This window comes from Manis javanica, chromosome 18 (genome assembly GCF_040802235.1).
Source record: "Manis javanica isolate MJ-LG chromosome 18, MJ_LKY, whole genome shotgun sequence".
In the NCBI taxonomy this organism is placed as follows: domain Eukaryota; kingdom Metazoa; phylum Chordata; class Mammalia; order Pholidota; family Manidae; genus Manis; species Manis javanica.
This window is the reverse complement of record NC_133173.1, coordinates 19985554-20000000: the sequence shown is the minus strand read 5'-3', so window position 1 is coordinate 20000000 and position 14447 is coordinate 19985554. Positions and strand designations below refer to the sequence as shown.

Genomic DNA, 14447 nt, shown 5'->3' with positions numbered 1-14447 from the left:
GTTTTAGAGGCTTAATACTCTGCTCTTTTTTTGCCCCAGTTTTCTCTCCTTTTTTTCATATTGGGTAATTTCTAGTCTAATTCAAGTCATTGAACCTTTCTTCTCTTTATTGTTAAGTTGATCCACTCATTGAGAGTTTTATTTCATTCTTTGCACTTTTTCTTTCCAAATTGGTTTTGTTTCTTCTTTGTAGCTTCTATTTCTTTGCTAGGATCTTCTTTTTTGTTATTGTTTTCATTTGTCTCAAGACTGTTCATAACTGCTGATTGAAGGATCTTTATTCTGGTGCCTTAAAATCTTTGCCAGATAATTCTAACATATCTTGGTTGTCATCTTAATGTTGGCATCTATTAATTGTCTTCTCACCTAGTTTAAGATCTGCCTGGTTCTTGGTCTGATGAGTGATTTTTAATTGAAACTTGGATGTTACAATTATTATATGACTCTGGGTCTTATTTAGTCCCTCTTTTAGATGTTTTCCTTTGACATAACTCTAATAGGGGAAGGGATGGGGCACCACCTCATTATTGTCAGATGTTGGAGGAAGTTCACATTCCCTACTTGCCCTCTTTTGACAACCAAGGAAGAAGTGACTCCTTGTTACTGTCGGATAACGATGAGAATCTGAGCCACTAACTAAGCCTCCACTTACACATCCTTGGCTGGGAAGTGTAGGAGTGACTCATAGCTGCACCCTGGAGGGGATGCGTATTACTACCTTGAGAAAGGAGATCTCAATTCCTTACTTCATCTTTACTAATACCGCCACAGTGTATTGGAGCACCTAATTGCAGCCTTGGAAAGATAGAGATCTAATCTCTCCACCAGGCTTCTTTTGGAATGGTTAGGAATAGGCACATTTTTTGCATGGTATTTGCTTGTAGTAGAGCAATTATTATCTGAAAGTTTTCTATCTCATTAGAGTGCCTCATTTTGGATCCGTTGACTAGAAAGCAGGCTTGTGGGGATGGACTGTGTGCACCCTTTGGAGTGTTGAGGTTGTGACTCCTTTAGCTCCAATTCTGGGATATATGAGGCAGAAATAAACACTAGGAACTCACCACCATGCTGTTTTCTGTGTCCTGAGATCTCTAGCAGGTTTATCTTCTGCTCTCCACCTTTGAGGGTTTTCTTGTGTGTGTTTTATATATAACATCAAGGGATTTTATTTGTACTCAATGGGAGGAACAGGGGGAAAGTGCACATACTACAGCTTCCTGAGAGCAAAGGTTGACCAGTGTTGACCTTAGAAAAGAATATACAATGATTTTTTTTTAAGTTTGTAAATATGGCAACCTGTGACAACTCTAAGAGCAGAATAAGACAGGGTTTCCAGAATGCTACAAAAGGTGCTGTGTGTTTTAGCCATTATGAATAATTTATAATTGCCTTGTTCCAAAGTTGATTCAAAGAAATATTATAAATTATAACCATGCTATAAGCACACAGTCAAGAATTTGGAGCAAAAGGAGTAAGATGATATAAAAATTAGAAAAAATATCTAGAATTACTAGAAATGGACCCAAGTTTCCCATAAACTCAAGGCAAATATAGAAACTTGATTGGTTACATGAGTCTACTGATCCCTAAAATAATAATAAAACTGTTATTGAGAAGTGATAGAAACATCCTTGGCCTTGGGAACTAATAAAATGGAAAAATAATTTTTGAATCCTCATGAAGAGAACTCTATATGATGAAGTAAATCATATCTTTACCAACATGCTATGGTTAGGGTAATTCTATGATTTAAAATCAGCCAATAAAGGAAGTTTCTGGGAGTTAAAGAGACACTATCAATAGTAATGCAGGAACAATAGTGTAAATTCAAACTGTCCTCATCAAGCTGGGGTTATGTCCATCTTTTAACAGTAACTCTAACACAGAGCTGTTGTGCATCCTGAGCCTCAAAGCAGGCCTCTCTCTAAGTCTAAATGCAGTTGAGCATGAACACCCAGTGGTAGGTGAAGGTTGTATATCCACTTGTCTTTCTCATCCCGTCAGCTGGTTTCAGAACAGAAAATTGGGATATTTTCTATTTTTTCTTTTGTTTGTGATCTTCCTACCTCTGATTCAGAGTTCAGTCACTACCTTGTAAATAACATGCCAGGGCACAGTTCTTGTCTATAGTGAATAATATTATGTCCATTTACTGGTAGCTTTGGTAAAACCCATTAATTATAATCTCTAAGAATAAACTCACCCAACTGGGTGTGAAATGAATTCTTCCAAGCCAAAGGCATGTGCTCCCAATTTCTCACCCAATGGCTCGCTATAGCTTACAAAGTATGAGGTGCTGATAAGTTTAATGAGAGGGGTGGACTTAGATGGTGTCAGTGAATTTCACCAGAGAAAATGCAAGAAAGTGGCATATTCTGGCCAGATCCTAATTCAGAAAGTTGACAGGCAGTAATATCACTTAACCATCCATTCTATTCTAGCAGCTTTAAGGGATTGCACAGGCTCTTTATGTTGAGAAGTGAACCACACTCAGAGACAAATTAACCCAGAAAAACATCCCACTTGTGTTATATTCAAATGCCTCCTAGAGAGACAAGAAAAGCACTGTTATGGACTGAATATTTATATCCCTTCAAGTTCATGTGTTGAAATTTGTACCTCACAGTATGATGCTGTTGGGAGGTGGGGTCTTTGGGAAGTCATTAGGTCCCAAGGGCAGAGTCTTATGAATGGAATCAGTGTCTTAAGAAACAGAAGAGCTGCCTTGCACTCTCTGCTCTTCCCCCACATGAGTGCACAGTGAGAGGGTAGCCAGCTGCCACCCAGGAGGTGGGTCCTCCCCAGACCCCAAACCTGACAGTGCCTTTATCTTGGGCTTCTCTGCGTTCAGAACCACGGGAAATAAATGTATGCTGTTTAAGCCACCCAGTTTATGTGTGTTATCTTCTTACAGCAGCTCAAACTGACAAGATAGGTGTACAGTGATCTTCCCTAACTGGGCTCTGGCAAAATAAGCCTGCACTTAATGTAGCATGGTTTTAAATTGTACCTACTGGAGGTGAACAAGGGTAGGAAGCAGAGGAGAAATAACAGATAAATTCAGCCGAGTGGGAAAAATAATTACATTAATGGGGTCTCTGGAGTGTTAGACACTAAGCCATGTTAAAGAGAAATTATTCTGACACTTGTTAAAACATCAAGAAAGTCTTGATTCAGGACTACTGCCACTGGGGAAAGAGCTTGAATTCAACTCTGAATATAAAACTGACAAGTGGGGATTTACAGCCAAAGAGCAGAGTGAGGGAATGGATGGAAAATTACTAAGAGGAAGTTGGTTAAATATTAAGGGAGGGGGATTTGGAACTTGGCTGAATGTATCAAGGGTGGAAGGGCTCTGCTATACTGACTTAACAGGATTTATTATTAAAATTGGGCGGAGCAGGTCAAGGCCAAGGCCTAGGATGAGACCTAGAGGAATAAACGGCTTGGAGGAGACTTAATGTTTGGTTAAGTAAGGAGTCCATGTCAACCAGAGGCTTTGCTCACGTTAAGTGATGTTCAAATTGCTCAAAACTGCTGCTGGGGAGGTATTTTTTCCCATTTGACATTTGGTGGGTCTCCTGCACCTCCCCAGGACCTTGCAGGTGACTCTGCCTACCCTTCCCACTCACAGGTAAACGCTATATCCTAGAGGTATTCAGGCAACCCTGCCCCTGAAGTCTCCCCGTTCCTACACTGCAGGCAGGTACTGGGTGGGTGCAGCCCCAAGCCAGCCAGGATGGCCTCCTACCTTCACAGTTCCTGTATTTTGCCCCAGGGAAAGTTCTGGGCCACCTGCTGCTGCCAGATTCCCCTTCTTTCCTCAGCACACTGACTCCCCAGAGGGGGTTTGTTTTACTTTGTTTTTCAAGAAGACTTCTTCTGTGGAGAGAGGAGGAACCAAGCCTGCTTAAGGTAGAAAGACCCCTGTCTCAGAACTTTACAACAAATTCGCTGTTTGCAAGAACTGTGTGACTGGCAGGAAGGAGGGGTGTGCGAGACGCAGTGATGGGGCCTCCACACCTCACTCCTTACGCTGCAGAGGACAGGCTTTGCTCCATAGGTGAGGACACTGGAGAAGGACCTGATGGCCCTGCACACTCAGATGGGGTACAGTCCAGGGGATGGCAGGTGCACCTTGAGTCTTAGAGCAGAAAACTGCCGAACACCATACAGAGAAGGACACTGATGACATGCCTTTGAAAGAAGTTACTTTATTTCTCCAATAAGACGTTTAAGATTCATAAAGAAGTCACAGGGTCTGTCCAGGAAAGTAAAACATTAGGACTCTGCCCATTAGCTGATATTTGTGGTGTTTGGGGTGAACAACAGCAGGTTGTCTTGATCGTGGAGGCCGTGTAACTGCCCCAGACAGGGCTGGGCATGCGCGCCTCTGATGAGCTTTCACCATCAGCGGGAGACCCTGCCGTGCCACTCTGACTTGTGTTTGATCTATTTTCTATTTACACTAAGTATGAACTTCGTGGGGACAGAGAGCCTGCTCTCCCGTTCAGCCTGGCATCTCAGCACTGCAGACTGCATGGCGCAGGGGATGCAAAGGTCGAGTTCATTAATTGGTATTTGGATTCAATTGGTTATCTGAATTCTTTGGTTCTGCAAATAACGTAACCTGAAAGCCTAAGAGATGGGGGGGTGGGGAGCCCTTTAGCAGTAAGGGAGTCTGCCTTTAAATACATTCACTCTTTTCCTTAGCAGGGAGACATGGAGAAAGAGGTGGTGGGAGAAAGTTCCCTCTCCCTGTATCTGATTATAGATTAAAGTGGACCCGGGACTGACTCATCTTTCATGTGTGTTGAGGGAAGCTGTCTGACTGCAGCGTGTGTGGAAAGCAAGGGGCTCCCGCAGTTTGAAGTGGAGACCGCGAGATCCTGTTCTGTGCCTGACAGGGGAGCTCTCGGGTGCTGTTTGCCGCCTCTGGCTCTCCTTTCTCCACTGCTCACACGCAAGGGACCAGAGCCGCTACCGTCCCTCCCTGGGTTCCAGGGGCGAGGAAAGAAGCAAAACACCACAAGGCCGGTGACACCACTTGGCGTATTAGGAGGAAGGTGTGGAGGGCGTGATCGTGCCTCCTTAAAAAAAAACTACCATGTGGACCCAAAAGAAATGTCCACTTGCCCCCCAACTACTTTTCACTTTCCCTTCTGTCAGGTGCATCGTGGCGAATGCAACCCAGTGGGAAAGGGAACCTGGCGGGATTCACCGCGGGCACTCGGCGCCCGAGTCACCATCACGACCACAGCCTGCCGAAGCAAGAGGGAAATATGCCCTGGAGAGGCAGGAACTCGCGGCCAGGCACTGAGCTGAACCCCTTGGTGGTGCGGGCACAGCCTCAGCGAGAGAGGCAGCAGAAACATCAGCCCTTCAGGGCGGAACCTGAGCAAACGGGAGCACAGAGAAAGGGGAGGCTCCCGAGGAGTCGCCCTGGGCGCCACACGCTCCACGACAAGTTTTGTCGAGCAAATAAGCTTTGCTCTAATACCCCAGCATTAATAAGCTAGTGAGCACGGCCAGCACGGCTGAACCCTGATTGTTTAACAAGGAGCCCATCTGAGCAGACTCCAGCTCACTCCCTGATGTGGACTCAGGCTTTGGAAAAGGTGGGAATTTGCAGCTGGACTTCAAGGTCAGCTTCCTCTGTTGTCAAGTAGGGCTCCAAATAAAATATTTACTGTAGGCATCTGATTCCAATTTAATTATCTTTTCCAACAAGTGCTCCTTGGGCTTAACAGAAACAGAAAAAGCAAGTTAATCACAAGCATCTGCTCATTTGCATATTCGTCCCGTAATTACTGCAGCGCTGACACAGCAGCTGGGCCTGCCTGCAGGTGCAGCTCCCGGGGGGCCCAGGAGGGAGTCTGGAGGGGGCTCAGCGGGCTCCTGGCGGGAGCGCACTCGGCTCAGCTCAGGGCCAAGGGCCCTCCTGCACGGGAGCACAGCCCCTTACCTCTGCGCAGCCGCAGTCCTCAGGGAGGACGCTGCTGTGAGCGGCCCGCGGCTCCGGGAGGGGGAAGGGTAGTCTCCACCTCCGCGCCAATGAACCACGCCTGCGAGCCAACATGCCTGCCCTCCCAGCACCACGGAAAGCCGGTCTCGTCCATCACCTCTGCGCCACCTTTGATCTCCTGGTTAAGAACAGACCACCCCACAGCTCTTCAACCCTTTTCTTGCGTTTTTTGAAAAATCCACATACATACTTTAAATTATTTCCAAGACTGCCATTCTAGTGACATATTTAGTGATTAAAATACACACACACACACACACACTCACACACTTTTAGTATCTTTTGATCAAAACACAGGCACATACTTTAAACTATCTCTAAGTCCGCCTTTCTACAGGCACATCTAGTGATTGCTGGTTATCCCCATTACCGCTCCCTGGTCCTCAGGGCTACTACCGCTGGCCTCCTCATTGCCTTCTTGCCAGACTCACTCCTGGTCAGTCAGTCCTGCCAGAGGAATCCTTCCGAGGCCTCAGTCTTGCCTTTGTGCTCCTTGCTCCTTTACAGGCAGTGTCCTGCTGTTCCAGCCCTACCTGCCTTCATGCACTCATCCCCTACTACCCGACTTGCCGCATCCTCTGCCCAAACACAGCAGCACAGGGGTCCTGCACATACACACACACACACACACACACACACACACACACACCACCCTTCCACCTCTGGCATTTGCTCACACTGCGCTCCAGGAACCTCCTTCTCATGTGCACATGTCTCATGCTACCTCCCACCAACCTAAATTAAAATGCACCCCCATGAATCTCTGTCTTCGACTCTGCAAGCTAGAGAGAAATCTGTCAATCTCACAAACTCTACCCCTTTTGCAACATGTATTTCTTCCTTCTCTTGTGATGACTGTGTGCATGGCTACTCACCTGCTCTGAAGAATATTTACGAAGAGTCTCACAATATCTCCCATTCGATATGTTCTTTTGCAATGGGACCTTGATTGTCTTGTCATTGCTTTGCCCAGTGAGGGCAGCAGAAATGATGTTCTTGAATTTCTAAGTCCAGGAATTAAGAGGACATTGTGGCTTCTGTTTTTATGCTCTTGGAGAAGCCAACTGCTATGTGAGAAGGCTAACTAGCCTGATACCCGCATACTGTAAGGAAGCCCAAACAAGTCATATGGAAAGGCCATGTGGACTGATGTCTGGCCAGTCCCTGTTTTCCAAACACCCAGCTGAGGAACCAGACACATGAGTTAAAAAGCCATCTTGGACATTTAGCCCAAGCAGAAACAACAAAGAGCAACAATGAGCTGTCCTCAGCAGGCACTGTCCAAATTGCAGAATCATAAACAAATAAATGATTGCTGTTGTTTTTAGCCACTGAGTTTTGGAATGGCTTATGAAGTAGTGACATGCTACAGAGTGTTTGCCTTTACAAGGGAAGAGAGTGGCTGGGCTGAGGTGACTGCCAGCCTACATTAACCCCCTGCCATGGTCACTTACTGGTACTGAGACCTCAGGTAAGTGACTTGATCTCTCTCTCTGTGCTAGATTTCTCGTCTGAAACATGGGATGACAATAACAGGAGACTCGGGTAAAGTAGTGGATGTAGAGTGTTTGAGAGCAATGCCTGCTCACAGTCAACCCTCAAACTGTGTTAGGGATTGTTCTACTGTTCCTGATATCAAGCTACTTGGGGCAGGATGCTTTTGTATTCTTCATCTTTGTCACCTGCAGGATGTCCACACAGGTCTGGAGCTAGCAAGACTCTAAAATACACTGGTTGAATGAAGGAATGGATGAACAAAGTGTGGTTGTGTTTGTTGGGGGTATAAGAGCAGAGGAGAAGAGAGGCTACTCAGTGGACCCCAGACTTCTCCAATGCATGTCAGAACCTTTTCTATTACCTTGCTGCCTTTTGTAGTCACAAGAGTTTGCCATGATTTAGGGGGAAAAAAACATTGTACACTCCTTAAACTACAGTTTAAAATCATCCTGTCCTTGTCAGAACGAAGCATATTCAGTTACTTCAATAATTCTCTATTTCAGACTCGTTAAATAAATTATGATATAGCCATGCAATGAAGTGTTTGCATATGCATTGAGAAAGAATGAGGAAGTATCTATACATATATATATACCGAAAGATCCCCCAATTTATATTTTTAAATTAACATAAAGGAACCATATGGTAGGAAAGAATGGCCTGGTTTGTGTCAAATGGGAAGATGTAAAAATACTTCTATTCATGATAATTTAAAGAATGCAAACACAGGGGCCCGACCTCTGGAGACTGGAGTGAAAGGCACACTAACTCTTAACCTTTTATCCTCTACCACATTTCTTTGCCTTCCTTTTCTACTATAAGTGTGTTTTACTTTTATAAAAATTTTTAAAACTATTTTAAAGGATTCTCTTCTTGGATAAAAAGATATGAAGAGCATGCAGTTATCATCCAGTAACACCTGTGCAAGACACAAGCATCTCATATCCGTTATTCTGACTTCGTAAGACGAGGCAGAGTTTGGTCATCGAGGAGGCAGTCGTTGGCTTGTCTTCTGAATTGTTCCTAACAAACTACCCCACACTTGGTGACTGACAACAGCTGAAATCTACTCCTCACAGTTCTGGTGGCCAGAAGTACCAAGTGAGTCTGAAGGGGCTCAATCAAGGTAACAGCAGGTCACTCTCCCTCCAGAGGCTCTGGGGGGTAACCTCTTCTACTTCTGGTGGCTGTTGGCAATCGTTGGCTTGTGGTTGCATTAAACCAATTGCTGCCTCCATTTTCTTTTTAGTATCATTAATATACAATTACATGAGCAACATTGTGGTTCCTAGATTCCCCCCATTATCAAGTCACCCCCACATACCCCATCACAGTCACTCTCCATTGCATAGTAAGATGCTATAGAGTCACTACTTGTCTTCTCTGTGCTGTACTGCTGCTGCCTCCATTTTCACAACTTTTCCTCTTGTGTTTGTAGTTAAAATTTCCCTCTGGCTTCCCTCTAATAAGGATACATGGGATTGCACTTAGGGTCTACCCAATAACCCAAGATCATCTCCCATTTCAAATCATTAATCCAGTCACATCTCCAAAGAGCTTTTTTCTAAATAAAGGTAACATGTACAGGTTCCAGGGATTGGGGTGTGGATATATTTTGGGGGAAATTTTTCGGCCTACCACATATTCTATTTGCTGGAGTCAGATTTCAAATGCATGCATGAAGTCATTCATGAATTCCACAAATATTTAGGCACCTGCTCTATCCAGAAACTGCAAAAGTTCAATCCCTGGATCCCAAAGGGCTTGAAGATCATCTTAGCAGGGACTGAGCACAAGTGGACCTTTGTGAATGTGTGTCCCCCAGGAAACTTCCTAGAAGAGGCAACATCCACCTCTACAGGGACCCAGGAGGGGAATTCCAACTGAGTGATGGATATGCCACCCCGCCTCCCAGCACAGCAGGGGTGGCCTGGAACTTCTCAGAGAGCAGAGGAGGAAGGTGCAATAGCTCACCAGGGCTTTCCTGGAGCTACTCGCTCATTTCCAGTCTAAAAGGCCTTCATGCAGCCTGTCAGCAGGTGAAGTGAGACAGCCATGCCCTGGCCTCTCTTCACAGGAATACTCCAGATCCTGTGCCCTATCTTGCTTGGGATGGCGGATGCCAAGGATCTTGGTCTAATCACAAATACTCAGGGCTTATGCACTTGTGTGGTTTCTTATTTCATCTGTAAAACCATTGTACATGCCAAGCACTTCTCTGTGAACAAAAAAAAAAAAAAAAACCTCTGAAAGGGGTCCTTATTATATGCTTAGCAACAGTTTTTTATAAATAAAAGTGCCTTGCTTTGCTATTTTATGATTATTAGACCAATATTCTCACACAAAACATTGGGTTTGCTGGCATCCTGATGCCTTGGTTGCAGTCGGCCTGGCAATTCTACAACCCTTCTTTGAAAACAAGATGAGTCCACAGGGGTTTTAGACAGAAGAACACATTCATAGGCTAAGTGACCAGAGCTGCAGTTTCATGCCCATACATTTCTTATCTTTGGCCAAATATTTAACAGGCATTTTCATCAGTTATGCCAACTGAAGAGCATTTACTCTGGGGTTCTGTCATGTGCATGCTGTTATTACTGACACCAGACTCCTCCCCACATCCATCCCATATGAAGACCACATATGCCCACTAACCTGAGCGCCCCCACTGTGCTTGATATGTATCCCTCTTTACTCCCCCTGAGGGGCAGGCATCATTCTCCCCATTCTGCAGTTGAGCAAACTAAGGCACAGATCTATCTGGGAGCCTGTTGGGGTCAGCAGTGAGTCCATGGTAAAGGTAGGATGGAGCCAGGATTTCAACCCAATTCTGTCCAACTTGAAGGCCCAAGTTCTCAATCATTTCCTGTTAACTCTCCATCAGCCATGGTCATAAGAACCCATGGGCATGAGACTGTCATCCTGGGATAAGGACACAGCAATGGAGAGCCAGAGCCAACAGGCCACTCCTCACTCTGAGCAGAAGAGGATGCTCACCCACACCTCTTTATTGAAGGAAGAGGGTGTTTCTTCCAAGACAGGAAATATGCCTGGTTCTTAGTGAACAATTATCCCATCAAATGCATTATTTTAGGAAGTCGTCTTTGTCCTTAGGGTTGCTCAGAATAAAAATGTGGTTATACCTAGAGAATTATGACATTTTGTGGGGAAAGCTGACATCACCTTTGCATTCTGTAGGTGTTAACTGACATGGATTAGATACTGACAAAGCATTAAGTGCTGCAGGATAGAGGAGCAAAAATCCATTCCCATCAGGCAAGGTCCAGCAGCCACAGGGACGGGATGGCCATCACACGTACATTACTCTGTGATTGCATGCTGAGCTCTGCCCCCCTGAGACAGGACGGACTGTGGACTTCTCACCCACCTGTCCGTGAGAAGGTTGTTATTAACATTCAAATAGGAAAAGACATATGTGTGGCCTCCAGGGAAATGGAATCTTTAAAAAAAAAAGACCCCTTCCCCATAAGACTGAGGAAAGGAACTGTATCAAGAATAAGGCTTTCCATGGTAGCTAAGAAGTTGCTTGCCTGGAGATCTGAATGGGTGAGCAAGAATGTCAGGCAGCTCATTGGTAGAGGGACACGGGGGTTCCAGGTAGTCATGGGAAACCCAGGGATGGGCAGAGGGGTGCAGGCTGAAGGCTTCTGGGCATGAATTCTCATGGTATAAATGCAGCAAGAATATGGGGTTGGAGGGAACCCCTGTGTTTAAGAACACACCACACCAGGGGGAGGAATGGCATTTACAGTTTTCTTCCTTCCTAAATAGTCCTTATTATACCTGTAATTTGATAAAATGAACCCCCTCTCAAAGACCTGGAACTTGGCTACCACAATTCAGGGGAGAGTAATGAGCCTCTGAAGTGGTATTCTCTGTAGCTCAGGGGTTTTACCTGCACATTGAGAGTTATCCAAGCCTCACTTGTGAGCTTTCAACTGAATGAAGACTCTGTGGTGGCCCACAGAAAACATGTACAAAGGCAATCGTTCAACAAGTACCTGTCATGTGCCTCCCATTCAGCAGTACAAGAAAAATGGATGTCTTTCTTCATTCAAGTTAATACAGGTAGGACAGTAGGTAGGGGCAGGGGACAGAGGAGAGGACTCTATAGCCCTGGTGAAATCAGCTAACCTGAATAACGCCCCAAAGCTGTGTTAGGAATATGAACTGTCCCTGTACTGTTAGTATAGAGGAGGGCTTACGTGTAAGGTCTTCCAAGACAAACCATCTGTCTTCAAGTTCTGGCTCTCTCACTTACCAGGGTGCCACCTTAGGGAAATGGCTTGCCCTCTCTTAGCTTCAGTTCTCTTCTGTATAATGGGTGGATAATAGTGACTAGCACCCAGCTCTATTGTAGGGATTAATGTGTGTAATGCAAGTAGCACACAGCCTGACATCAATAAAGTTTACCTCCTTATATCAATAGAAGCAAAGACTAGAGCCAGGTAGGATGAATGACGCTTTCCTGAAGGTGTTTCCCTACATCACGGTTCCCTAGGTCCTCCAGTTCTGGGCTCCAAGAGAACTGGCATGCCCAACCTCTTTCATAAGGCAAGTTCAATGCAAACAATATCTGGGGTGGGAGAAGGTTGTTAAAGAAATCCTTGGACCAGAAGCAGCTAGTTGTGTGACTCGGAGTTCTGAGAGGCGTGATGAGCCTTATGGATGAGGCTCCATGTACCAGACAGGTGGCATGCCACGCGTCTATGCAGCCCAACACAGAGCAGCACTTGGCATGTAGGGACTGTGCGCCGTAGGATAAGGAAGCAATTAGGAAGCAATTATCACACCTCCCTCATCATCATCATGGTCAAAAGGCCAGGAGAGCCTTGCAAGTAAGTCCTGCCTGATTCACAGTTTGTAATTTTTCCCACAACATATATCCCATGTCACAGATGCTGTCATGGACTTCATATATTTATTAGAAGGTCCTAATTCACACCTGCAATATTTTTGGAGCTCTCATTTAGTGCTGTTAAATTATCATGCCTTATTCAATAGAGTGCACAGCCGTGTGTAAGATATTTTCATGAATAGCATCTCATTTGGTCTTTGCAATCAGCATTAACTTGGGATCTGATAACCAATAGCTTCTCTCCAGTTTTCTCTCTCTCCCTACTGGACAAGTTCAACAGGTGTTCTTTCCCTCAGACGTAGTTTTGTCTCTTGGCACCATTTTGTCATGGAATCTCCATTGTGTCAGCACCTACTACAGTCAGCTGGCAAGCAGCAGAAACAACATCCGAACCCAGGGTAAATGCCAAGCTGTCATCCACTAAAATGGAAATATCCTCAGGCTCAGGCACAACAGCAAGCAACATTTTAACCAGACTCGCTGGTAAAATCATGACATCTTTAGCCTCAGAGCACTACGTGTAAGGCCTTCCAAGAATAGTGGTGTCAGTTCGTGGACCTCCCTGAGGTCCTTATCAGTATTAGTACAAACTTCCTTCAAGAAACTTTTCCCTCCCTCCTGGTTTTCTTTTCCTTCTGCTTCACGGCCTGACTCCCTCTTTTCTGATACCTCCTAACTGTGGGCATTCACTGAGACCTGGTGCCTTCTCTCTGTCCCTACTATTTCCATTCCAAGATCAGTGGTTTCCAAATACAGTCTCACACCCTGCCTGATTCTGGTCCAGTTTCTGTCTTTGTGCCCTTCATGCCTGCAGACCTCTGCCAGCCTGGCCCACATCAGTTTCAGCAACGCGGATCTCACTGTACCTGACATGTTTCCATCCAAACCACCGCCGTCCCCAAGTTTTCCATTTCTGTCAATGGCAGCGCCATCACTCACCAGTCATCCAACAAAAAGACGCAAGTCACTGTCTTCTCCATGTATTTGCAGTGGCCATATATCTGAGAGCTTCTGGGAACAACTCTGATCTCAAATCTTCCTCTCATCTTGATTTTGGACTGAGAAGAGGCCATAGCGACTGCACCTGTCAAACGCTGCCGGCGGCCTGTTCCTGCCCATCAGCCCTCGGGGTCTTAGTTTTACTTGTGGTCACACTCCAAGATTCCATAATAATACCACCCACTCCGTTTCATTTTTCACAGCTCCATCAAAGAGATCCTCTGAAAGTAATTCTTTCACTTTTACTCTCTCAGCATAAAAAACAAAACTAAAAACTAAAAACTAAACCCACAGTAGCTTTCCATTACCAACCAAATGGATTCCACCTCTTCGACGTAGGGCTTCGGCCTCTAAAGCCTTCCACCTACTCTAGCCCCGCTGAACTCCCTTTTCCTGAAACACTACGGCATTCACTTTTAGTTTTAATGCTTAACTTCTGAGGCCTTAAGGTGTCTTATTATTTATGTCTTATATCTCCAAAATAGGTTTTAAAATCTTTAAGGACCTGCTCTTCACTTGTTTTTGGGTGTCCCTGACACATAAACTGATTTTAGGCAAAGAGCAAGTGTTCTGCAATATTTTTAATGGAGTTTCTCAATATAACTTAAAGCAGGGAATATGTGTGCATCTTATCTTGTAAGCCAGCGTTTTCTCTAAATGAATAAATCATATCATTCTTTTCCAGAACAAAAATGGTCACGTGATAAGGTTTTGTGAAACAAAACGATGTGGGTAAGATTGTCTTGTTTCAGAATTAAGAAAAGGAAGTCTTTCAGGGATCTTTCATTTTATGTGTAAACAGTGACATCTGCTGGAGAAAATACACAAGCATTTCCGGGGGATCTAGAAGTGCCGCAAAGCGCGTTTGTGTTGAAGAAGCATGAATTTGACAAATAATCTAATTTAAAAATGGGCAGGGGACCTGAATAACCAGTTCTCCAAAAAAAAAAAAAAAAGACATCCAGATGGTCAACGGACACATGGAAAGATGTTTAACATCATTAGTCGTCAGGGAAATGCAGATCAATCTACGAAGAGATACCACCT

The 14447-nt window shown here is 44.9% G+C and overlaps 1 long non-coding RNA gene across 1 annotated transcript; it reads left to right on the top strand.

The window, feature by feature from the left end:
* Positions 1–3428: 3428 nt before the first annotated feature.
* LOC118972042 (uncharacterized) lies at positions 3429–6308 on the top strand. Its single transcript, XR_012127088.1, has 4 exons — positions 3429–3605; positions 4474–4560; positions 4775–5066; positions 5170–6308. It is a non-coding gene; the product is annotated as an uncharacterized lncRNA (long non-coding RNA).
* The last annotated feature ends 8139 nt before the right edge of the window (positions 6309–14447 follow it).